This window comes from Misgurnus anguillicaudatus, chromosome 14 (genome assembly GCF_027580225.2).
Source record: "Misgurnus anguillicaudatus chromosome 14, ASM2758022v2, whole genome shotgun sequence".
NCBI lineage: Eukaryota > Metazoa > Chordata > Actinopteri > Cypriniformes > Cobitidae > Misgurnus > Misgurnus anguillicaudatus.
In genome coordinates this window covers 2,444,765-2,471,662 of record NC_073350.2, presented here as the reverse complement: position 1 = coordinate 2,471,662, position 26,898 = coordinate 2,444,765, and the positions used below count along the sequence as shown (strand labels likewise).

Sequence of the window (26,898 nt, the reverse complement as noted above, 5' to 3'; positions counted from 1 at the left end):
AGAAGAGGCGACACCCTCAGACTCTGCTGCGAGCCCGTGGAGGACTCAGTAACCTCGGCTGCCACTCAAGCTTCGTATCGTATATGGACAGATTCCTGGATACATATTTTTAGAATCGTAAACTTCATCTTATTCACTATACAGTATGCGGTTTCGGACGCAAAACTGCAAATGGATTTTCTATTCTGAATGCTTGAATCAACGCGAGCTCTCTGGAGAACGTGCATTTTCACATACAGGTAGGAATTATATGATTCAGACATATTTTAATCCCTTTCTTTTATTTCAGTGATATATGGCACGACAAGTTTAATTCCCTTTTTCATCAATGTAATACATTGTAAACGTATTAGTTTGTAAAGACGTCAGTTTCGCGTCCTCGCGTAGCAGTGATCGTTTGGCATCGGTATTTTAATTAATTACGAAATTTGTATTTTATTTTTAAATTGCTATCTTGTGTTTCTGGCGCATTCGCGGATTAATGACTCATTTGAGTCGTTTTCATTACAAAGTGTTGCAAATAAATGAGTCTTTTGAGTCGACTCTTTACAAAGCGAATGGGCCAAATGTTTTAAAGTGGTTCGCGAATCAGTTTGAATGAATTGTTCAGATCGCTTCAAACACGGAATCGTCCGAAGCTGTTTTACTCGTAACCTATGTAGAAACACGCAGAATATAACCAGTGTTGGGTGACGTGGAAATGAATTTACCAATCTTTTAACTAAAAGCAAAACTTCACACATGTACCCGCCATTACATACGCGCGACCGCCGACCTGTTCGTCGTCAGACACAGTTAAACGCGTGCAACCTCCAGAAACACTGTAGCACAGATTGAAGAAAATCCATGATCCATGAATTCGATGATTGACGTCTGATTCGCTGTTTAATGTACTGTATGATGTAAGTGATTCTCACAAAACACACGTGACATGACAACGTAAGAAAACATGAGTTTTGTTATAGTGTAAACTGTCAATGTCCTCAGACCATCTTAGGAGATTCCAACTTTATACATATACAAAACTGTTGTCAGTTTACTTGTCTGATATTTCAGCTACAAGCTACATCAACATTGAGACTAAAGTTAATTTGTTAATTTGAAATGCTTGTCTATTCTGTGCTTGTATTCTTTTTCTGTACTGTTGGTGTATGTTGCAGTTTTACACATACTGTAGAAATGCCCTTCATAAGTATTCTTCTGTTTGTTGTGGAGTCAAGAAATGTCTAAACATTAAAAGATGAACATGAGACAAAAGTACAGAATCTGTCACATTATTTTTTTTAATGGGCACTGAGCGGTGTCCTGACTGTTTACACATGAAAAGCATAAAATATGTAGGATCAGTTTGATTCACTTATGTGCATTTGTGTACAATACACATAAGTCAGCATTTAATGCTGTTGTTCTTTGTTGTTAAAGCATGTATGTGTTGAAACATAAACAAAGGTTAATAAAATGTGACATTCTAAACTTCTGGCATACTGATATTTATCTTACCAATTTCTGGTCTCCACATCAAACAGAAAAAGCTTGTCTTTATTGTTCTGATATTTATGGAGGGCACTGCGTGTGTGTGTGTGTGCGCGTGTGTGTGTGTGTGTGTGTGTGTGTGTGTGTGTGTGTGTGTGTGTGTGTGTGTGTGAGAGTGTGTGTGTGTGTGTGTGTGTGCGTGTGTGTGTGCGTGTGTGTGTGCGTGTGTGTGTGTGCATATATCTAGATTTATTTTTTCATGAGTAACTAGTAACTCGCTACTTGAGTATTATTTTCATTGCATACTTTTTACTTCTACTTGAGTAATTATTTATTTAGTTACTTTTACTTTAACTTCAGTAAAGTTTTTGGCTACTCTTTCCACCTCTGTTAAAATCTTCATGAATCTAGGCTGAGTTTGCCACGTTGAAGCCTAAATAATCAGACAGATAGTAAGTTAATCGCCCATCGCTCACAGCCCAGCACCTGCACCACTGCATGCGTATCGCGCTGACAAACATACACCTGATTTTACTGCCCTGACGAAATCTAAAAGTATAATTTCTCTTATTAGAAGCTAGCCTAATGTTTGCCAGCTATTAAAATGGCGGTTGTAGTTTAAATAGAGGTCGTGAAATAATTAGCATTGACAAAAAACTGCATAAAACAATGTTATATTCCATATTATAAACTTTTGGTTATGTGTACTTAAGTGAGTAAATAAGTTAACCGCAAAAACTAAATGTGCGTCGACGCCGCCAAAACAGGAAGTAGTTTATCTCAGGAACGCTTTCACGTATTGAAACCAAACTTTGTACATGAACTTGGGACTCCAATGTGAGGATGCACAAACTAAATCGGCGGCACCAGAGCAAGCACACTTTTGCAGTTCGTCCCGAAATGCATTTTCTAGTTATTATTATTTTTCCCGGGTAGATTTTTTTGGCCAGCTCTAGCGACCAGACCGTTTGACGCAGAGACACCGTTCAAACTTTAAAATGTTCGGGCAGTACCGGTGTAAGTTGCTTGAGAAGATGAAGTCACAGATCCATGTCGTTCGGCCACCATATTGGATAGAACACAAAACCTTTAAAAAGTTTCACAGGTCACAAATTTTGTCCAAACTTCAAGAAATTCCACGTACACGATCCTTGGACCAAGCCTCACAAAAGTTACTAGAAGGATTTTTGATTTTCGGAAGCATTTGCCCAAAACAGGTCAAAATATACCTATGGCGTAGTCCCCAAACAGGAAGTAGTTCATATCTCAGATTGTCTGTAACATATCTTTATAATTTTTTTAATATGAACTCGGAACTCCAATGTGAACATGGCCAAGATAAAAAAACATTGCAGTAACATGTCTATATTATGTTATTTTCACTTTAAAATGTCCAATAAAATCCTATGTAAAAATAAAAATGTCATATAGCTTTTACCACTAGAGGGCAGCCCAAGCGTGTTTAATTGCCTTGCCTTCACACGTGACTAGACCGAAACTTAGTCCGTGCCTATTGAAAACTATATATACTGAGGATTATTTGATACTAAATCCAATGGAATATTAATATTTCTCATATACATTTGTGTACAAAACTGCAAATGGATGTTATATTCTGAAGGCGTGAATCAACGCGAGCTCTCTGGAGAACGTGCAGTACAGGTAGGAATGTTTCGGGGATTCAGACGTAAAACCCTTTCTTTTATTTCAGTAATATATAACATGACAAGTTTAATTCCGTTTTTCATCAATGTAATACATTGTAAACGTATTAGTTTGTAAAGACGTCAATTTCGCGTCCTCGCGTAGCAGTGATCGTTTGGCATCGGCTCTATAACAGCTGCATGGTTTAAATGATTGTGAATTGACGCGAAAAAGTGTCACTTTACCTTAAATCATGCATGTTATGCCAAGTGTATTTAACGTAAACAGTCATGACTTTGAGAAATGTATGAGACATTAAAACACAGCTTGCCACAGCTAGAAGACTGCGTATATTTACATAATCTTCAGATAAGAAAGTTATATATCATCGTATGCTTAACTAACGGGAACACGATCGATTGCATTATGCTGTCAATCATTATGCTGTCAATCACTCAGCGAAGCATTGATTTCACATGGAAAGCAAGAGGACAGGGTCGCAATCTTGATGCGCGTGCATATGTTGTTGCATGAGATGCAGAGCGCGAGTCACCCCTTCACGTGTATTCGCGCTTTGGTCTGCCCGCGTCAAGATGCAGAGACCACGGACTCTATGGCTGTTTTAACTTTATTTATTGTATTTCCAGCTTACAACAACTCCTCTTCCGACAGTTGTTGTCTGATATGTCGGCTCAACGATCACAATGACATTAGATGTCTTAATAAAGGAAACGATTTTTGTGAACTAGATAAAAGATCCTGGCGTTTCTCCGAAGTTCAAAGCAGACAAAGGCTCAAATATTATGCGAGTCATCGTTCTCACACAAGAATGCAATTTAAACGTGTAAGTTAATCGCCCATCGCTCACAGCCCAGCACCTGCACCACTGCATGCGTATCGCGCTGACAAACATACACGTGATTTTACTGCCCTGATGAAATCTAAAAGTATAATTTCTCTTATTAGAAGCTAGCTTAATGTTTGCCAGTTATTAAGATGGCGGTTGTAGTTTAAATAGAGGTCGTGAAATAATTAGCATTGCCAAAAAGTGCATAAAACAATGTTATGTTCCATATTATAAACTTTTGGTTATGTGTACTTAAGTGAGTAAATAAGTTAAATTCTCAATGAGTGTGATATGGCTCTTATTTACCCCTTTAAATGAAGAATAAAGCTTACTCGGGTATCTTACAATGCACTTATGTTGTTATGCAGTTTTAAAATACAAAATACGAACGTCTGGATGTAGATAAAGCCTACTTGGTCATATTACAATGCACAAGTTTTGTTGTATGCAGTTTGAAAATACATGTTTGTAGAAAAAGTATATTGTACAATGCACTGATTTTGTTGTTATGCAGTTTCAAAATACAACATGAGAATGTTTAAATGTATATGTAGTCATCATCACTGATGTATCTCTGGCCCCCATGACAAACTAATTGAATAGCCCTGTCGTAGACGCTCAACACACAATCATATTCATAAATAGTAAAGAAATGAAATGATATTAGGCTATCAGTGCTGCTGTCGCTCTTTCCTATCGCTTATTTTAAAAATGAGCTTATGATCAATAAAATGCAGCTTACATCTGCTGCTTTTGGTGACGTGAACTCTGGCCTACATTAAGTCTCATGTTTTTAAGATTATCTTAAGTACTAAAGAAGAATTTTTGGTATATTATGTACAAAACTAGTGTGTGAAAATAGGACACTTTAAAGGGATTGTTCACCCAAAAATTAAAATTATTTAAATTACAATTCTAAAAAAATTTAATAAGAAAACACTGAACATGTGCAGCATAGCTGTTATAGTTGGTTCTAGGCTAGCTAGAGCGGGTTATCTAGGCTTGTGATCCCTGTATTTACATAAAATGGTCTGTGCTAAACCCCGGATGTCCTTCAATGCTGGAAACACCCCTGGTTACAAGCCTGTATACATTTCTGTGTGTGTGTGTGCGTGCGTGCGTGTGTGTGTGTGTGTCAGGAATGCTTTCACGTAGAGGTCGACCGATATGGCTTTTTCTCTGGCCAATGCCGATATTTAGAAATCAGGGCAGCTGATGGCCGATATGTTAGGCCGATTTTCTATATGTACATAATTATCAAAATGTTCTCATCATTAGCAGATATTTTAAATGTAAAAATGTCACTATTTAAGTCAAAGTCTTTTAAAAAAATTATGACTGGTCTTTCTGAAGAGTTTTACAACCTCCTCTGCACCATGCATTTATCAGACACAGATATTACCTGACACTCTTCTGTCATCATCTTTGATCAGTTTTTTACCATGGCTTTTATTGCTTTGTAGGATAAAATCCTTATTTGGTAGACCTGATAAAATATTTATTCATCATAAAGTTAACATAGTAATAAATGTCTATGTTTTTTAGTTGAGACTGTTATTTAGGGCAAATCTTTCTAAACAGATTTACATTCTCCTTTCTGAGGCGCTATAAGTGACTGATTGTGCTGACAGTGACGTCTTGTGAGTTTAGTGTTGGGACAGATCTGTTGTTTCAACCGTTCATTCAAACGAATCCGTTCAAAGGAGTCAGTTCGCGAATCGGACGCATTGTGTTGTAATCCAGGCTGAGCAGCGCAAAACTGTAAACAAAGTGTTACTGTAACAACACGAAAAACATTTCCTCGGTGGATATGATTTGGTCTTCCGACCTTTCGCCATCGAGTCAGTTTTGTTTTGAGTAATAAAAGCAGGGAGACAGTTTAAAGACAGAACTGTCTCCCTGCTCTCCAGTAACGCATAACTTATGTTGTTATGCAGTTTTAAAATTCAAAATACGAACATGTCTGGATGTAGCATTTTTTTGTGGAGGGAGGTGCCCTTTTTTTAGGTTAGAGCAACTGCCCCTTAAAATTCCTGTGCACGTCCCTGATGCTTAGTTACTGTTGAACGGGAACACGATTGATTGCATTATGCTGTCAATCACTGAGTGAAATATTATTTTTTATGGTAAATTTTAGAGAAACAGTTGTTACAAGTCTGTATACATTTCTGTGTGTGTGTGTGTGTGTGTGTGTGTGTGTGTGTGTGTGTGTGTGTGTGTGTGTGTGTGTGTGTGTGTGTGTGTGTGTGTGTGTGTGTGTGTTTTTAAAATGTTCGGGCAGTTCCGGTGTAAGTTGCTTGAGAAGATGAAGTCACAGATCCATGTCGTTCGTCCGCCATATTGGAAACCTTAAAGTTTCACAGGTCACAAATTTTGTCCAAACTTCACGAAATTCCACGTACACGATCCTTGGACCAAGCCTCACAAAAGTTACTAGAAGGATTTTTGATTTTCGGAAGCGTTTGCCCGTCACAGGCCAAACTAAATGTGCGTGGACGCCGCCAAAACAGGAAGTAGTTTATATCTCAGGAATGATTTCACGTATTGAAACCAAACTTTGTACATGAATTTCGGTCTCCAATGTGAGGATGCACAACATCAAAAGAACAATTTTTTTCCTAAAATTTTACGCTGCCAAACAGGAAGTAGTTTATATCTCAGGAACGCTTTTACGTATTGAAACCAAACTTTGTACATGAACTTGGGACTCCAATGTGAGGATGCACAAACTAAATCGGCGGCACCAGAGCAAGCACACTTTTGCAGTTCGTCCCGAAATGCATTTTCTAGTTATTATTATTATTTTTATTATTTTTCCCGGGTAGATTTTTTTGGCCAGCTCTAGCGACCAGACCGTTTGACGCAGAGACACCGTTCAAACTTTAAAATGTTCGGGCAGTACCGGTGTAAGTTGCTTGAGAAGATGAAGTCACAGATCCATGTCGTTCGGCCACCATATTGGATAGAACACAAAACCTTTAAAAAGTTTCACAGGTCACAAATTTTGTCCAAACTTCAAGAAATTCCACGTACACGATCCTTGGACCAAGCCTCACAAAAGTTACTAGAAGGATTTTTGATTTTCGGAAGCATTTGCCCAAAACAGGTCAAAATATACCTATGGCGTAGTCCCCAAACAGGAAGTAGTTCATATCTCAGATTGTCTGTAACATATCTTTATAATTTTTTTAATATGAACTCGGAACTCCAATGTGAACATGGCCAAGATAAAAAAACATTGCAGTAACATGTCTATATTATGTTATTTTCACTTTAAAATGTCCAATAAAATCCTATGTAAAAATAAAAATGTCATATAGCTTTTACCACTAGAGGGCAGCCCAAGCGTGTTTAATTGCCTTGCCTTCACACGTGACTAGACCGAAACTTAGTCCGTGCCTATTGAAAACTATATATACTGAGGATTATTTGATACTAAATCCAATGGAATATTAATATTTCTCATATACATTTGTGTACAAAACTGCAAATGGATGTTATATTCTGAAGGCGTGAATCAACGCGAGCTCTCTGGAGAACGTGCAGTACAGGTAGGAATGTTTCGGGGATTCAGACGTAAAACCCTTTCTTTTATTTCAGTAATATATAACATGACAAGTTTAATTCCGTTTTTCATCAATGTAATACATTGTAAACGTATTAGTTTGTAAAGACGTCAATTTCGCGTCCTCGCGTAGCAGTGATCGTTTGGCATCGGCTCTATAACAGCTGCATGGTTTAAATGATTGTGAATTGACGCGAAAAAGTGTCACTTTACCTTAAATCATGCATGTTATGCCAAGTGTATTTAACGTAAACAGTCATGACTTTGAGAAATGTATGAGACATTAAAACACAGCTTGCCACAGCTAGAAGACTGCGTATATTTACATAATCTTCAGATAAGAAAGTTATATATCATCGTATGCTTAACTAACGGGAACACGATCGATTGCATTATGCTGTCAATCATTATGCTGTCAATCACTCAGCGAAGCATTGATTTCACATGGAAAGCAAGAGGACAGGGTCGCAATCTTGATGCGCGTGCATATGTTGTTGCATGAGATGCAGAGCGCGAGTCACCCCTTCACGTGTATTCGCGCTTTGGTCTGCCCGCGTCAAGATGCAGAGACCACGGACTCTATGGCTGTTTTAACTTTATTTATTGTATTTCCAGCTTACAACAACTCCTCTTCCGACAGTTGTTGTCTGATATGTCGGCTCAACGATCACAATGACATTAGATGTCTTAATAAAGGAAACGATTTTTGTGAACTAGATAAAAGATCCTGGCGTTTCTCCGAAGTTCAAAGCAGACAAAGGCTCAAATATTATGCGAGTCATCGTTCTCACACAAGAATGCAATTTAAACGTGTAAGTTAATCGCCCATCGCTCATAGCCCAGCACCTGCACCACTGCATGCGTATCGCGCTGACAAACATACACGTGATTTTACTGCCCTGATGAAATCTAAAAGTATAATTTCTCTTATTAGAAGCTAGCTTAATGTTTGCCAGTTATTAAGATGGCGGTTGTAGTTTAAATAGAGGTCGTGAAATAATTAGCATTGCCAAAAAGTGCATAAAACAATGTTATGTTCCATATTATAAACTTTTGGTTATGTGTACTTAAGTGAGTAAATAAGTTAAATTCTCAATGAGTGTGATATGGCTCTTATTTACCCCTTTAAATGAAGAATAAAGCTTACTCGGGTATCTTACAATGCACTTATGTTGTTATGCAGTTTTAAAATACAAAATACGAACGTCTGGATGTAGATAAAGCCTACTTGGTCATATTACAATGCACAAGTTTTGTTGTATGCAGTTTGAAAATACATGTTTGTAGAAAAAGTATATTGTACAATGCACTGATTTTGTTGTTATGCAGTTTCAAAATACAACATGAGAATGTTTAAATGTATATGTAGTCATCATCACTGATGTATCTCTGGCCCCCATGACAAACTAATTGAATAGCCCTGTCGTAGACGCTCAACACACAATCATATTCATAAATAGTAAAGAAATGAAATGATATTAGGCTATCAGTGCTGCTGTCGCTCTTTCCTATCGCTTATTTTAAAAATGAGCTTATGATCAATAAAATGCAGCTTACATCTGCTGCTTTTGGTGACGTGAACTCTGGCCTACATTAAGTCTCATGTTTTTAAGATTATCTTAAGTACTAAAGAAGAATTTTTGGTATATTATGTACAAAACTAGTGTGTGAAAATAGGACACTTTAAAGGGATTGTTCACCCAAAAATTAAAATTATTTAAATTACAATTCTAAAAAAATTTAATAAGAAAACACTGAACATGTGCAGCATAGCTGTTATAGTTGGTTCTAGGCTAGCTAGAGCGGGTTATCTAGGCTTGTGATCCCTGTATTTACATAAAATGGTCTGTGCTAAACCCCGGATGTCCTTCAATGCTGGAAACACCCCTGGTTACAAGCCTGTATACATTTCTGTGTGTGTGTGTGCGTGTGTGCGTGCGTGTGTGTGTGTGTGTCAGGAATGCTTTCACGTAGAGGTCGACCGATATGGCTTTTTCTCTGGCCAATGCCGATATTTAGAAATCAGGGCAGCTGATGGCCGATATGTTAGGCCGATTTTCTATATGTACATAATTATCAAAATGTTCTCATCATTAGCAGATATTTTAAATGTAAAAATGTCACTATTTAAGTCAAAGTCTTTTAAAAAAATTATGACTGGTCTTTCTGAAGAGTTTTACAACCTCCTCTGCACCATGCATTTATCAGACACAGATATTACCTGACACTCTTCTGTCATCATCTTTGATCAGTTTTTTACCATGGCTTTTATTGCTTTGTAGGATAAAATCCTTATTTGGTAGACCTGATAAAATATTTATTCATCATAAAGTTAACATAGTAATAAATGTCTATGTTTTTTAGTTGAGACTGTTATTTAGGGCAAATCTTTCTAAACAGATTTACATTCTCCTTTCTGAGGCGCTATAAGTGACTGATTGTGCTGACAGTGACGTCTTGTGAGTTTAGTGTTGGGACAGATCTGTTGTTTCAACCGTTCATTCAAACGAATCCGTTCAAAGGAGTCAGTTCGCGAATCGGACGCATTGTGTTCTAATCCAGGCTGAGCAGCGCAAAACTGTAAACAAAGTGTTACTGTAACAACACGAAAAACATTTCCTCGGTGGATATGATTTGGTCTTCCGACCTTTCGCCATCGAGTCAGTTTTGTTTTGAGTAATAAAAGCAGGGAGACAGTTTAAAGACAGAACTGTCTCCCTGCTCTCCAGTAACGCATAACTTATGTTGTTATGCAGTTTTAAAATTCAAAATACGAACATGTCTGGATGTAGCATTTTTTTGTGGAGGGAGGTGCCCTTTTTTTTAGGTTAGAGCAACTGCCCCTTAAAATTCCTGTGCACGTCCCTGATGCTTAGTTACTGTTGAACGGGAACACGATTGATTGCATTATGCTGTCAATCACTGAGTGAAATATTTTTTTTTATGGTAAATTTTAGAGAAACAGTTGTTACAAGTCTGTATACATTTCTGTGTGTGTGTGTGTGTGTGTGTGTGTGTTTTTAAAATGTTCGGGCAGTTCCGGTGTAAGTTCCTTGAGAAGATGAAGTCACAGATCCATGTCGTTCGTCCGCCATATTGGAAACCTTAAAGTTTCACAGGTCACAAATTTTGTCCAAACTTCACGAAATTCCACGTACACGATCCTTGGACCAAGCCTCACAAAAGTTACTAGAAGGATTTTTGATTTTCGGAAGCGTTTGCCCGTCACAGGCCAAACTAAATGTGCGTGGACGCCGCCAAAACAGGAAGTAGTTTATATCTCAGGAATGATTTCACGTATTGAAACCAAACTTTGTACATGAATTTCGGTCTCCAATGTGAGGATGCACAAACTAAATCGGCGGCACCAGAGCAAGCACACTTTTGCAGTTCGTCCCGAAATGCATTTTCTAGTTATTATTATTCCCGGGTAGATTTTTTGTGTCAGCTCTAGCGACCAGACCGTTTGACGCAGAGACACCGTTCAAACTTTAAAATGTTCGGGCAGTACCGGTGTAAGTTGCTTGAGAGGATGAAGTCACAGATCCATGTCGTTCGGCCGCCATATTGGAAAGAACACAAAACCTTAAAAAAGTTTCACAGGTCACAAATTTTGTCCAAACTTCATGAAATTCCACGTACGCGATCCTTGGACCGAGCCTCACAAAAGTTACTAGAAGGATTTTTGATTTTCGGAAGCGTTTGCGCGCCACAGCCCAAACTAAATGTGCGTCAACGCCGCCAAAACAGGAAGTAGTTCAAATCTCAATATGTCTGTAACATTTATTAACCAAAATTTGTATATGAACTCTTTACTCCAATGTGAAGATGCCCAAGATAAAAAAACATTGCAGTAACATGTCTATATTTTGTTATTTTCACTTTAAAATGTCCAATTAAAACCTGTGTAAAAATAAAAAATGTCATTAGCCTTTACCAGTAGAGGGCAGCCTTTACGTTCAAACGTGTTTTTTAGACAGAAAGTAAAGATAGCGGCAGCCATCTTTAGAAGCTAAGCTAACAGGCTATTGCTCCGTGGAAAAGTTTGAATAACAATGGCGGGATGTAGTTTTAAGGTTTAAATGGCAAAATGGAATTTAGAAGAGCTGTTGAGAGAATCGGGTGTTCCTTTAAGAGCCACAATACAGCGAAGAGCTGAGGAAGAGAAAGCAGCCCGGAGAAGAGGCGACACCCTCAGACTCTGCTGCGAGCCCTGGAGGACTCAGTAACCTCGGCTGCCACCCAAGCTTCGTATCGTATATGGACAGATTCCTGGATACATATTTTTAGAATCGTAAACTTCATCTTATTCACTATACAGTATGCGGTTTCGGACGCAAAACTGCAAATGGATTTTATATTCTGAATGCTTGAATCAACGCGAGCTCTCTGGAGAACGTGCATTTTCACATACAGGTAGGAATTATATGATTCAGACATATTTTAATCCCTTTCTTTTATTTCAGTGATATATGGCACGACAAGTTTAATTCCCCTTTTCATCAATGTAATACATTGTAAACGTATTAGTTTCGCTCGCGTCAGTATCGCGTCCTCGCTCGCGTGATTGTTTGGCTTCGGCTCTATGACAGCTGCATGATTTAAATGATTGTGAATTGACGCGAAAAAGTGTCACTTTACCTTAAATCATGCATGTGATGCCAAGTGTATTTAAACAGTCATGACTTTCAGAAATGTATGACACATTTAAAAACACAGCTTTTGCCAGAAGACTGCGTATATGCCATTTACATGATCTTCAGGTAAGAAGATACATATATCTAAATCGTATGCTTAGCTACTGTTGAACGGGAACACGATTGATTGCATTATGCTGTCAATCACTGAGGGAAATATTTTCTTTTATCATTAATTTCACAGTCTGGGTCGACAGAGGCGCGGGCGCCGCAAAATCTTTATTTTTCAATCACTCCGCAAAGAGACTTAGATAACTCTGCTGATTTTGGACTTACAAATATGATTTATACATCATTTAAAACGTTAAAGTGTCTAGTGTTTTTTCTGTCCACTCCCATTAAAAACAGAATGTTGTGCTTTTCGCAAAATTAAGAAAATAAACATAATGCGCGTTTGTTCTCTCTCTTAGTGACGTCCTTTCAGAAACACGTCAGAAAAATGAGCTGTAACTTAACGAATTGTTTTCATAGAAACAAAAGATAAATGTCTACATAATGCTTGGAATGTCTGCTTTTAAATGGTGTAAGTGAAATCGAAAACAAATATTGTACTTCGTTGTTAACTGTATTAAAAGAGGGAGATGTACCGTCTCTCATGTTACTGCATTATTTATAAAGAGCCACGCCCCGCTCCATTGAAGAGAAGAACAGAGATCATCCATATTCATTAGTCAACGCCACAGTCAATGGAGACTCCGTCTCTGCAGCCATTCAGTGTTGAGTTTTAATCCGAGTGCTGAAAACATCACATCTACTTGTTTACTCGGGACTGTAACTACAGTTATCTCCAGACGCGAATGTTTTCTCTGTGCTTGCTCATACAGCAAAGGCTCAAATATTATGCGAGTCATCGTTCTCACAAAAGAATGCAATTTAAACGAGTAAGTTAATCGGCCATCGCTCACAGCCCAGCACCTGCACCACTGTATGCGTATCGCGCTGACAAACATACACCTGATTTTACTGCCCTGATGAAATCTAAAAGTATAATTTCTCTTATTAGAAGCTAGCTTAATGTTTGCCAGTTATTAAGATGGCGGTTGTAGTTTAAATAAAGGGTTGTGAAATAATAAGCTTTGACAAAAAACTGCATAAAACAATTTTATGTTCCATATTATAAACTTTTGGTTATGTGTACTTAAGTGAGTAGATATGGCTCTTATTTACACCTTTAAATGTAGAATAAAGCTTACTCGGGTATCTTACAATGCACTGTTGTTATGCAGTTTTAAAATACAAACATGTCTGGATGTAGATAAAGCCTACTTGGTCATATTACAATGCACAAGTTTTGTTGTATGCAGTTTGAAAATACATGTTTGTAGAAAAAGTATATTGTACAATGCACTTATTTTGTTGTTATGCAGTTTCAAAATACAACATGAGTATGTTTAAATGTATATGTAGTCATCATCACTGATATATCTCTGGCCCTCATGACAAACTAATTGAATAGCCCTGTCGTAGACGCTCAACACACAATCATATTCATAAATAGTAAAGAAATGAAACGATATTAGGCTATCAGTGCTGCTGTCGCTCTTTCCTATCGCTTATTTTAAAAATGAGCTTATGATCAATAAAATGCAGCTTATATCTGCTGCTTTTTGTGACGTGAACTCTGGCCTACATTAAAGGTGCAGTGTGTAATTTTTAGAAGGATCTCTTGACAGAAATGCAAAATAATATACAAAACTATATTATCAGGGGTGTATAAAGACCTTTCATATGGCTCTTATATGGCCGTTATGTTTTTATTACTTTAGAATGAGATGTTTTTATCTACATACACAGATGCCACCATGTTTCTACAGTCTTAATGGACAAAATCATGACATGTTTGTCCTGTGGTGGCTACCGTAGCTTCTCTATGCATTTCAAAAGCGAGGGGTGAGCTGTGAACTGAGCTTTTGGTTGCAATTTGGAACCTCACCACTAGATGCCGCTAAAATTTACACACTGCACCTTTAAGTCTCATGTTTTTAAGATTATCTTAAGTACTAAAGGATTTTTGGTATATTATGTACAAAATTAGTGTGTGAAAATATGGCACTTTAAAGGGATTGTTCACTCAAAAATTAAAATTATTTAAATTACAATTCTAAAAAAAATGTAATAAGAAAACACTGAGGGCTTGACATTAACTTTTTGAGGAACTTGTCCTTCGGACAAGTAAATTTGTGTTTCACTTGTCCATGCACAAAAGTCACTTGTCCGGGTAAAGTTTTATAATATAATGTATTTTTTGTGTTTTGCTAATCAGTGGCAGAGCAAGGGATTTTTCATAGAGGAGTCGGACAACTAATTTTTTCTTACACTTGTACTACAAAAAATCCACTTGTCCCGGACAAGCGGACAAGCCTTAATGTCGAACCCTGAACATGTGCAGCACAGCCGTTATAGTTGGTTCTAGGCTAGCTAGCTATCCCTGTATTTACATAAAATGGTCTGTGCTAAGCCCCGGATGTCCTTAAATGCTGGAAGCACCCCTGGTTACAAGCCTGTATACACTTCTGTGTGTGTGCGTGTGTGTGTGTGTGTGTGTGTGTGTGTGTGTGTGTGTGTGTGTGTGTGTGTGTGTGTGTGTGTGTGTGTGTGTGTGTGTGTGTGTGTCAGGAATGCTTTCACGTATTGAAACCAAACTTTGTACATGAACTTGGGACTCCAATGCGAGGATGCACAAGATAAAAAACATTCTAAAATTTTACATTTCACAAATCACGTTAGTGACCGCACCAGAGCAAGCACACTTTTGCGGTTCCTCCGGAAGTGCATTTTCTAGTTAAAAATGATGTACTGCTCATAAACAAATTCATGAAACAGGAAAGGTTAATACACACATTAACAAGTTAAACAAGTCAATCAGTACATAAACATTCCCGCTACATACATCTACTTCTGGTGTCTGGATGATCTCCATGACATTTGACTCAGGTGGTGAATTTCATGTTATCTGCATATGTTACTTTCTGGGTGAGTAGTTGTGGGACTTGACTGTAAGAAGAGACAAACATTAGAATGTTTTTAGGCATGCATTGCTTTATTTATATATATTCTCTGCATACTGGAAATGCACAGAATGGAGGTTTTATCATAAGTATAGTTATCAATATCATACTTTGTCAGAGGACATGTCTAAATTAACTGAGCACCACCACTTCATCATTATTGGTGTGTCAGACTGGCAAAAGATAGCAATCAAAAATCTTAATCGTTTTTTTTATGTTTTCTCACAGTCATAACATAGAGTACATACAAAAAACAAAACAATATTAACAAATGCTGTGTTTAGTACACAGAGACAGGTGTACACTACAGCAAATAAAAGACCACTTACCATCAACATAAATACCCCACAATCAATTCCTCCTAGCTGTTGAGGGGCACCCTGTTAATTATAGACAATACAATTAGACTATATACAATTAATACAGTATGTAGCTGTCACATCTAGTGATTGGTGTTAAGTTACTTTATGTTTGTTTATAGTTCTGTTAAAGTGCACTTGGTTTACTTAACTGACCCTCAGTGGGTTATTTGTGACAACTGTGTACTTTGTTCTTTCTTAATAATCCACTAAAGATATCTAAACAAGTTTACAAGCAGCAAGAAGTTAAAAAGCTCTGCCTCAAAATCAGTACAGACATGTTCCAATGTCGAGGGGAAATAAAGGTGGGGATGCTGATGCTGAAGGTGGTGCTGCAGCCAATGGTAGGTTGTCCAGAGGCTGGATTTTTACACATTTTAAAATGTTGATGTACAGTAACAGCAGTGAAAGTGTGGGATCGTCTGTACTTGAGACCATGCTTGATGATGATAAAATCTAAAACATAGAAAGAATAAATTAGCATCATTGTCTTGTTTACATGTTTTGTACAGTGCGTTGCATATAAACAGCTTTTGTGATGAATCACCTTGCTCAAGAGCACAACATAAAGAGTATTTATATACATGTTTTTAACTTGTCATAAGTAATGTTACGTAGAAAAACTATTATAACAACTGAAATAAAGTAGTTTAAATTCAGACATCCCAAAGGTTTCACAACACGAGAAAATATTAAATGAACAACATGTTTTTAGTTTTAAATGCAAGGAAGAAATTACTATGACATGCACAAACAGAAAGGTTCAACAAACATGATGTTTATCACACACAGTATAATTAAAATATTTAATTCACACACACATACCTTTTTGTTGAACTGCATGATTTCAGAGCTCGTGTAAATGCTTATTTACAGTAGGCACTAGGCACAGTGATATAGACAGCATAAAATCCTGTCCTCGCAAAAGTATTGTCTGGTGCACCTGTGCAGGTTAAACAAATATTTTAATACAAAAAATAAAAACTACAATAAAAACACTACGTACGTACCACTTGTGGTGGACGGGAGAATGTTAGCACATTAGCTATCGAGTGTTTAACGCGAAACTCAACATACTCCCGAAAATCACGTCGAGACAGCGATAATTGTAAGATTAAGATTTTATATACATATTAAAGTTCAGTTTATCTTTAAATTACCGTTTTCTTCCCGTGCAATACTCCGAAGTACTTGATACAGGCTGTACAGGAAGTTTAAACGAACTCTATCTGCGCCTGCGCACTTGATGCTGCCACGCCCACTAGATCCAGCGAGGGTGCCACGCCTCGCTAGAGCTCCAGCTCCGCCCATTTAGCTCTGCAGCGGGCACCACTTGCAATAAACGAAAAACGAATTGAATGAAGTGTAAAGACAATATTCATTCATTGTTCAAAAAGGAATAACTATCAAACTGATCGCCAAAAACGAAAAACCGTCCGTTTTTAATTGGTTTTCCGGTTTCTGATTCTGACACAAATAACGGTTATTTGGTTTTTCGTTTTGAAACAAAAAACAGAAAAACTGTATTTTCGTTTTATAATTACAAACGAATTACGGATTATCCAGAGATCCCCTGACCAAATAGGTTCTATATTTCATTTACGCCTCTGGTGACGGCGCTGAAACGCCCCCTTCATCTGATTGGCCAAACCGCGGCCCAGCTTCCTTGTGTCAGGCAGAATAAGAGTCCTTCACGACGGAAAGCAGGGCTCACTGATAACTCCGCATGATATTTGATGCAGAAATATGTTTCTAAACACATTATTAATGCTGCTGTGAAGCTTTGCCTCTAATGTACAAAACTTGAGAGATCGCAAGCACAGTATACTGACACGGAGTTTGAGATTGTATCAATTTTTATTTGTGTGAGGATCATTTTTGTAGTAGCTTACCTTTCCGTGTCTCAGTGATAAATGCAAAAGTAAAACGTACTACCAACAGGATGGAAAATTATTTGACGTAATCACAGCAGCAGAGGTAACTGCGCCTCTTGCATGATTGAATTTATGAATATTTACAGTTATGTACTTTAATGAAGCATTGTCTGTGTTCTTGTGTAGGCCTAAACAACTTATCGGAACCATATTGTCATGGTACAGTAACAGCTTTCTGTGCACCCTGCCGAAAAAAACAGCATACCAGCATATGCTGTGTTTTGGGCTGGTATGCTGGTGACCACCAGCTAAACCAGCATCAAACCAGCATAATTCCCATGCTGGTCCATGCTGGTTTGATGCTGTTTTTTTTCAGCAGGGCACATATGCTACTGTTAGAATAATTGAGACTATTTTTATTTTACGTATTTATTCAGGTCACCAAAGTGTTAATACAGCTTTGTTACTTGAACTGTGTGTAAAATAATCAATTTCTGATCGTTTTATTACTGCACACAATGTGGCTGTATGTGTAGACAAAAATTCTGCGTTGCGTGTAGGACAACTCGCACGCTGGTATCTCACACTGGATGGTTGCATTCAATAGCGCAAGCTTAGTCAGACAGAGTCTACTTCCAGAAACAAAATATGCTTTAGCAGCCTATAGTTAATCGTTAAAGATTTGGGACAAAAATGTTATATAATGTTAAACTATGTGAGTGGCGCTCTGTGGCATGACAGGGATTTGAGCAGCGTCCGGAGTCACAGCGGACAGCCGCCGTCAGTTGCCGTCGGTGTGTGTACATTCATAGAAAATAATGTTGGATTTTTTAAATACATGGCACTTCTCGTCCAGTGTGCGGCCCCCTTCAGAGGCGTTTCAGCCCCACTCCATGCTCGCCAACTCTCTCGTGCAGCCTCTGTGCCAAGCTTTGATCTCACCCGTCTAATTATGACTCTCCACTGACTGCATGCGATTAGTAGTCTATGGGTCAATACAAAATTTAAAACATGTACATTTAAATAACGCTATCTTTACAGTGTGAGCAGGATGCGGCTGATTATGCTGTGAATTTGAGAGACCTCAAAGTTTATTCAGCACATGTTACATGTACACTGCTTGTCATTTTAAATGTAGACTTAATGTCAATTATTTTACCTGTCAAATTTGACAAATAGGTTACATGTTCAATAAAATAATGTTTGTACAATTGCTTTTTTTCATTGATGGTTCAGTATGAAGTAAATTCACTTTAAATTAAATAAATAGCCAACTATTTTTGTAGTTAAATAATATTCACACAAAATTCAGCTATCAACTCAACATTTGTAAATATATTTAGGCCATTTGTAAATATATTTGTAAATAGGGGTGGGCGATAAACCGGTAGACATAATTAACCGGTAGAAATTTGTCAACCGGTAGAGATTTTGGACTATCGTTTCTATCGAGGTTACATGCTCCTATGCGTGTGGTCGCGAAAACGTAACGTTTGTACACGTATTTAAGCACTACAGTTTTAAAACAAGTTATTTTAAGCCATTGAAAAACAGACAACAGATCTGTATGCGTGCGTTCTTTCTGTGTGTCAGGAGGAGCAGACAAGTCGCGCAACCGCTGCGCTTTCTGTCTATGAGGTGCGCGCAAGTCGCGCGACCGCTGCTCATTAAGCTCGTGAGCATTTTTCCCGCTTTATTGGCCTTAAATACACATACGCATCAAAATTCTTTATAAACACGACCAGTTAGGTCTTAAGAGAAAGTAAACAGCTTAAAGAGAAAAGCGCATGTGCAACAGTGTATTGGATCCGGACGTTGGTCTTAAAGGGGAAGTTACCTAATTTTGCTTCTGTCTGTCACTCGTGTTAAGCAAACAGCATTGAGAGAAATCTCTCACTGCTCCTGATTAAATCACTTTTCTACCTTAAATAAAAATATATATAGGCCTATACATACATGCATAATTATTTATTATCATTCTTATATCATTGACTGTTTATCTTCAGAGAGCTTGAGTTTTGTTTGTTTTTATCTTCTTTCTAAAAAACTCTACCGTGATACATATCGTTATAATGATATAAAATTAATTCTATCGTGATAGAAGATTTTGGTCATATCGCCCACCCCTATTTGTAAATATATCAAGCCCAGAATGGGCGAGACCCCTATTGGGATTGTTAGTTTTCTTCTTATTATTATTAGGGGTCAAGCCCCGAAGGGGCGAAGACCCCTATTGTATTTGTTAGTTTTCTTATAATTATTATTCTGCCTCTTCTTCTTCCGCCATTGCGGTCTATGGCAGCCCATAGAATCGTACATAGGAAAGTTATGAAATTTGGCACACTGATAAAGGACAGTCCAATGTGTCCCCATAGCAAATTTGGAGTCTCTATGTTAACCCGCTAGCGCCACCAACAGTCCAAAGTTGCACTTACGTTTTTGCTTATAACTTCTGACCCGTACGTCCTAGAAATTAAATTCTTGTTTCCTCTGATTCCTTGGCTCAAGACGATTCGACTGGATCCTATAACGTCATTTTCCGTCATGAAATTTTTTCCGCCATTTTGAATTATTCGTAAAACCTACTTTTGCGAACTCGTCCTAGAGCTTTTGCCCGATTTCCACGAAAATCGGTATGAAGCATCTACAGACCCTCACGGCAAAAAGTTATGGAATTCATGTCAATTCGTCAATCCATTTCCGTAAACCGCATCAACGAATTTTATGTAGAGCGCAAAAAAACGGATTTGAGGATGTATCTTCGGCAAACTTAAGCCTATTGACAATATACTTGGTACTTGTGATGCCAGTCAGGAACTACGGGTGCCTGCAGAGTTTCGTCACAGCGCCACCTAGTGGTCAGACTTATGCTTTACACGCCTATAACTTTGGCTCCGATTGACGTATTTTCACGGGACTTGTTTCTTTGGAGTTCTGAATAGTTGCCGAGTCCAACGATACCAAACATGCCAGAATTCGCTTTACGGTTAACCCTGCGCAGCAAAATAGCGCTTAAAAAACACGCGTGAATATCTCCGCGAGCGTTTTTCCGATCGACTCGAAAACACCATAGGAAGAAACTAACCTTACCTTCTGAACAAAAAGTTCTATTGGCGTTATATTAAAATTTTCATCAGAAATGGCCGAAAATTGCAAAAAACGAAAAATTACCTTCAAATTTTGTGTTTTTTACACATAAATGGTTGTAACTTTGTAACGAAAAAAGATTTTTTCACCAGATTTGATACGCTGATGCATGAGCACATTCTGAGGCTACACAAAAAAAATTGTATGCTTGCACCACTAGATGGCCTTATAATTGAACAAAACCTTTGATAACAAGCCAGCCTTATGGTCATACAACTGTTTCTTAACTAAACTAAAGTGTATAGTAATAAAACTAGCTAGATGTAACACAATCATGACCTGATGTTGCATGCACAATTTTGTCTTTGCGCCACCTACTGGTTTTGAGATAGAATATGGTATTTTTACCTAAAACTACTGCAACAACACATCTAAAACCATGAGTCATCATGGATTATTCATTTCATGGCTTTGACTATAATCACTGGATGTTGCCAATTAACTCCCTAGCAACCATTGAGAATACCTTATCAACCGTTTTTGCAAAAGCTATATCTCTGCATCAGAACATTGTAGAGACACGGGGATGGTCTCTTTTGACTAATTAAACTTGTTATAACATGATGTGACCCATGTTTTGCCACTGCAAACACCACTCACATGTCCTTCAGTGCTCTAATGTTCCATGATTGTCAATAACAGAAGGACGATTGCAGTAGACAAGAACTTAGATTATTTTTGTTGATAACTTTTTTGTTTTTTCATCTAAAATTATTAGGTTTACCTAGGTTCTTCAAACTGCTTATCCAATCTCAATTTTACATCCTTTTGTGCCCTTTTTGGCTTGACCCCGGTAATTGCTGCTTGCAGCTATATTTATTATCTATTATTCTTCTTCTTCCGCCATTGCGTCTATGGCAGCCCATAGAACCGTACGTAGGAAAGTTATGAAATTTGGCACACTCAAAGAGGACATTCCAAATAGTCACCACACCAAATTTGGAGTGTCTATGGAGTGTATATTTCTTCTGATTCCTTGGCTCATGCCGATTCGATTGCACCATATGACGTCATTTCCGTTATGCTAATTATTTCGATATTTTGAATTGTTTGTAAAACCTACCTTTTCGAACTCGTCCTAGAGCTTTTGTCCAATTTGCGTAAAGAATGGGTGTGTAGCATCTAGAGACACTCATGGCAAAAAGTTATGGAATTCGTGTTGATTCACCATTCCGTTACCGTATAACGCGTCAACGAATTTTACGTAGAGCGCGAAAAAACGGATTTGAGGCTGTATCTTCACCAAAGTTAAGCGTATTCATACCAAACTTGGTAGTTTTGATGGCAGTCACGACCTGATGGTCCATGCCTAGTTTCGTCACAGCGCCACCTACTGTTCACGAGATTTGAAAAATGGCTATTTTTGCTTATAACTACTGCAAACTTGAGTCTAAAATTATAAAAGTGCTATTGTTAGATTCCTTGAGGCATGCCGAGTCAAACGATACCAAAAGGTTTTCGGTCGGCCATTTTGGGGGTCGGCCATTTTGAATTTTAACTTTTTTTGTAGGAAAGTTATGAAATTTGGCACACCCAAAGAGGACATTCCAAATAGTCCCCACACCAAATTTGGAGTGTCTATGTCAAACCCGATAGCGCCACCAACAGTCCAAATTTTCACTTACATTTTTGGTTATAACTGCTGACCCGTACGTCATAGAAATGCAATTCTTGTTTCTTCTGATTCCTTGGCTCATGCCAATTCGATTGCACCATATGACATCATTTCCGTCATGCTAATTATTTCGATATTTTGAATTGTTTGTAAAACCTACTTTTTCGAACTCGTCCTAGAGCTTTTGTCCAATTTGCGTAAAGAATGGGTGTGTAGCATCTAGAGACACTCATGGCAAAAAGTTATGGAATTCGTGTCGATTCGCCAATCCGTTTCCGTACACCGCGTCAACAAATTTTACGCAGAGTGGGAACAAACGGATTTGAGGCAGTATCTTCGCCAAAGTTAAACATATTCACATGAGATTTGGTAGTTTTGATGGCAGTCATGACCTGAGGGTGCGTGCACAGTTTCGGTACAGCGCCACCTAGTTTGAGCATGTTGATGAGCATGCCGCAATGGATTTGCGGCTATATCTTCGCAAAAGTTTTTGCACATTAGCAGTGGTTCAGTGGTTCAGGGGTTAGTGGTGGTTGTCTACAAATCGGAAGGTTGGTGGTTTAAACCCCAGCTCCACCTGACCAAGTGTCAAAATGTCCATGAGTTATATGTCATAACAGTCATTGAAAAGTGATTTTTTTTTTTGCTTATAACTACTGCAAAATTGAGTCTAAATTCATGAAAGTGCTATTGTTAGATTCCTTGAGGCATGCCGAGTCAAATGATATCAAAACGTTTTCTGTAACATTTTCAATAACAAAGCATACCAACTTTTTCAAAACTCCTCCTACAGCGTTCGTTTGATTGGCTTGAATTTGGTACACACAATCTAGACTCTAGAGAAAAAGTTTTTGTCAGTTGTTGTATAGCACATCAACAAATATAATGGCGAGCATGAAAATGGATTTGAGGCTATATCTTCGCAAAGGTTTTGCACATTGATGTGTTTATTGGCAGTGGTTCAGTGGTTAGTGTAGGCTGTCCACAAATCGGAAGGTTGGTGGTTCAAACCCCAGCTCCACCTGACCAAGTGATGAGATGTCCATGAGTGAGACATCTAAGCCCAAATGCTCCCGTTGAGCTGGATGGCTCTTGTGTGGCTGACACTGTATGAATAGGTGAATGTTTCACAACTTGTAAATGTCATGAACTGAGGGTGTATGGAATGTTTTGTTACAGCACCACCTAGTTCATCAGTGACATTTTTTGAAAGCCCTTGTAAACTTTTCAGTGCCCCTACTGGTTAAGAGTTTTAAGGCTTTATCTCCAGATCACTTTATCGTATGTACACCAAATTTGGATTTGTCATCACAATCATGACCTGAGGCACCATATTGTCTCGGTGCAGTGCCCCCAGTGGTCAAGTCATTTGAGGCTATATTTCAACATTGCTTAATCATATGTATATCAAATTTTGTGGGTGTCATCACAATCATGACCCAAGGCATCATCGATTGTTTCGGTGCAGTGCCACCTAGTGGTCAAGTCATTTGAGGCCATATCTCCACATTGCTTAATCATATGTAAATCCAAATGTGGAGGGTGTCATCACAATCATGACCTGATGCACCATCTATTGTATCGGTGCAGTGCCTCCTAGTGGTCAAGTCATTTAAGGCTATATATCAACATTGCTTAATTGTACGTATATCAAATTTGGTGGGTGTCATCACAATCATGACCTGAGGCACCATCTGTTGTTTCGGGGCAGTGCCCCCTCGTGGTCAAGTCATTTGAGGCTATATCTCAACATTGCTTAATCGTATGTATATCAAATTTGGTGGATGTCATCACAATCATGACCTGAGGAACCATCTATTGTTTCGATGCAGTGCCCCCTAGTGGTCAAGTCATTTGAGGCTATATCTCCACATTGCTTAATCGTATGTACACCAAATTTGGTGGGTGTCTTCACAATCGTGACCTGAGGCACCATCTATTGTTTTAGTGCAGTGCCCCCTAGTGGTCAAGTCATTTGAGGCTATATCTCAACATTGCTTAATCATATGTATATAAAATTTGGTGGGTGTCATCACAAACATGACCTGAGGCAAAACCCATTGTTTCTACACAGCACTCAAGATTTGAAAAATTGCTATATTTGCCTTAATCTACTGAAAACTTCTTAAATCTTAAATCATGATGGTCATCAACCAATACTTCATTCTGTGCCCTTTTCGGCTTGACCCCGGCATCGCTGCTTGCAGCTATATTTACTTATGTTATAGTTCAGTGATTCCCAACCGGGGGTACGCGTACCCCAGGGGGTACGCGAAACGATTTACATTTTGCTTTGATCTCATTTACTTTTAACAAAAATGTCTTTCGTTTGTCCAGTCATTGACCTACGATTGATTTTTGTGAGGAAAGCATTGTAAAAAGGACAACTTTGTAATTTTAATCTTATCATTAATATAATTAGCCGTCAAGAGTAAATGCGCTGCATGATCCAAAACGCAATAGCGATGTCCAACTCAAGAACGATCTGACTATTTTTAATGAACCTGAATAGTTTCTAAAGACACAAAGTTTATTAATTAATGTTTAAATAATGTTATAATATTCATTCCCGCTGCCGTTGCATTTTCAAATTATGCAAAAAAAACATATTTTGTCCCGTATGATGTCTTTTGTATTTATAGAGAATGCCTTAACACATTTTGTTTCTCTTTATATTTGAACAGAATAATTTAACTTATTTGCACACTTTAATTATCAGTAACTTAAATTGAGATTTTAGTAAATTTAGGGCATTTATTAAGAAGGACCGAGATCTCAATTCCAAATAAGCGCGCTGAAAATTTGCGTGTGATTTACTACAAAGGCGCAAATAAAATACACAGGCACAATAATGACATAAGCACATTTCTCTAATGACCATTGCAATCTACTAAGAGCAGCGCAAATTAGTACAGGGTCGTAAATAAGAGACCTCGGCAGGACATCGCAATGAAAATGCAGACCGCAGATTGTGAAATTCCAGCTAAGTAAAAGTACACTATGAACCGGAGGACGAAAGATGAAGCGTAAAATAAGTTTTGAAATACCTGATTTTATTTCTCCTCGTGACTTCTCCTCCTCTTTTCTCCAGCAAATTAAACAGCATGGCTTGGCAAACTATAGATTTATTTTAAAGTATGTTCCTCTGGCAAAATGTAATACTCTCCTCGCATTAATGTTAATGTAGGAAACTTCCACAAATGCATATGCAATAAGGTCGCAAAAATAACACCTTTTCAGAGCTAAATATCTATTGCCTGTCTTTAGTAAGTTCAGTCGTTATTTAACGCCAAAATGATAGTTTGCGCAAGCTGTTAGTAAATCTGGCCCTTAAAGGGGTCATATGATGAATTTTTTTAATTTGTAAAATAAGTATTTGGCGTTCCCAGAGTCCATATGTGAAGTTTTATCTCAAAACACCCTACAGATAATTAATTATAGCATGTCAAAATTGCCATTTTGTAGGCCTGAGCAAAATGTGCCGTTTTTGGGTGTGTCTTTTAAAATGCAAATGAGCTGATAAAATGCAAACACTGATCGCAATGGTAGTGGTTTGTTGAAATAAACATGCTTCATCAGTCAGTGCTTTTTACTTTAATGTTAAAAATTAATTAATTAATTAAAATTACTAATTATTTGTCTTCAAATCACAACTTTGGTTTAGTTTCGATGAAGGGGTACTTGAGCCTTACTGATAGGGCTGTGGGGGTACTTAGGGCTGGTTGGGAACCACTGCTGTATACGTTACATTATTAATATGCTCGCTTGTACGGTTTAACCGCTTTCTCTACTTCTTATATTATCTATTGATTTTATGTGTTCTCCTCTACATCTTCTCTTGTAAAGCTGCTTTGCAACAATTAACACTTGTGAAAAGCGCTATATAAATAAAATTGAATTGAATTGAATAGAATCTTACCGTCTCTTACCATATACAGTACACAAATTTAATAAACACACAAAGAAAATAATTTGGACCTGATAAGTAATAACTAACCAATTTCTAAAAACAGAGAAACTTAAAATATCCAGACAGAAACAGTTCTGCGGAACTGCTCCTGATTGAGCTTCACGTTTCTTTATTGTCGGAGATCACATGGCTTGGCTAAAATTATCAAGCTCATACCGTTGAACATTGCAGGATTTTTGTTGGTAAGACAGAGCGCATCCTTTTAGATCAACACCGTATGGTCACGTGCTTTGCGTTTACACTGCATCAGTGAAGTGTCTTTATTTTTTTAAGCAATGTGAATGATCATTAACAACATGAATGTGCAGCGCATTTGGATGTTTCGAATTATAAACTCCCATATCCACCGCGAAATCTTCATCCAAACGTACTAGATTTATCATGGAGGAGGCATACATATTTCTAAAGACATCCTCATGAAAACAATTTCATCTAAATATGGCTATAGTAACTGCCTACAATTTACATTTTTGCTCATAAAATTGTACATTTTAATATTTTGTTATCTATTTAAGCTCTTTATCTATTTTATATTATAGCCTAATAACGTAAACGTATTCGGCTTCGGGCAGATCTTTAGTTTTTAGCAAGGCAGAATAAGTGCAATATTTGCTACTGGCTGTATGAGTACATAGATATGTACATTGTGAGTACATGACTAAAATGGCTTGTTTTTAGTCACATGTTTGTATTGAGGAC

General features: G+C 37.7%; 2 long non-coding RNA genes across 2 annotated transcripts in view; both read right to left on the bottom strand.

Moving 5' to 3' along the window:
* LOC141369540 (uncharacterized) overlaps positions 1-15,858 on the bottom strand; it is a 125,554-nt gene extending 109,696 nt beyond the window's left edge. Inside the window, exons 1-2 of the long non-coding RNA XR_012373336.1 lie at positions 15,564-15,858; positions 15,117-15,220 (exon numbers count right to left, since the gene is read on the bottom strand). This is a non-coding gene — a long non-coding RNA (uncharacterized lncRNA). The remainder of the gene's footprint in view (positions 1-15,116; positions 15,221-15,563) is intronic.
* Positions 15,859-15,869: 11 nt separating this feature from the next.
* Positions 15,870-16,866, bottom strand: LOC129427998 (uncharacterized). The gene is made up of 3 exons (XR_008638811.2): positions 16,754-16,866; positions 16,419-16,536; positions 15,870-16,049 (listed from the first exon to the last, which is right to left on the bottom strand). It is a non-coding gene; the product is annotated as an uncharacterized lncRNA (long non-coding RNA).
* Positions 16,867-26,898: the final 10,032 nt, after the last annotated feature.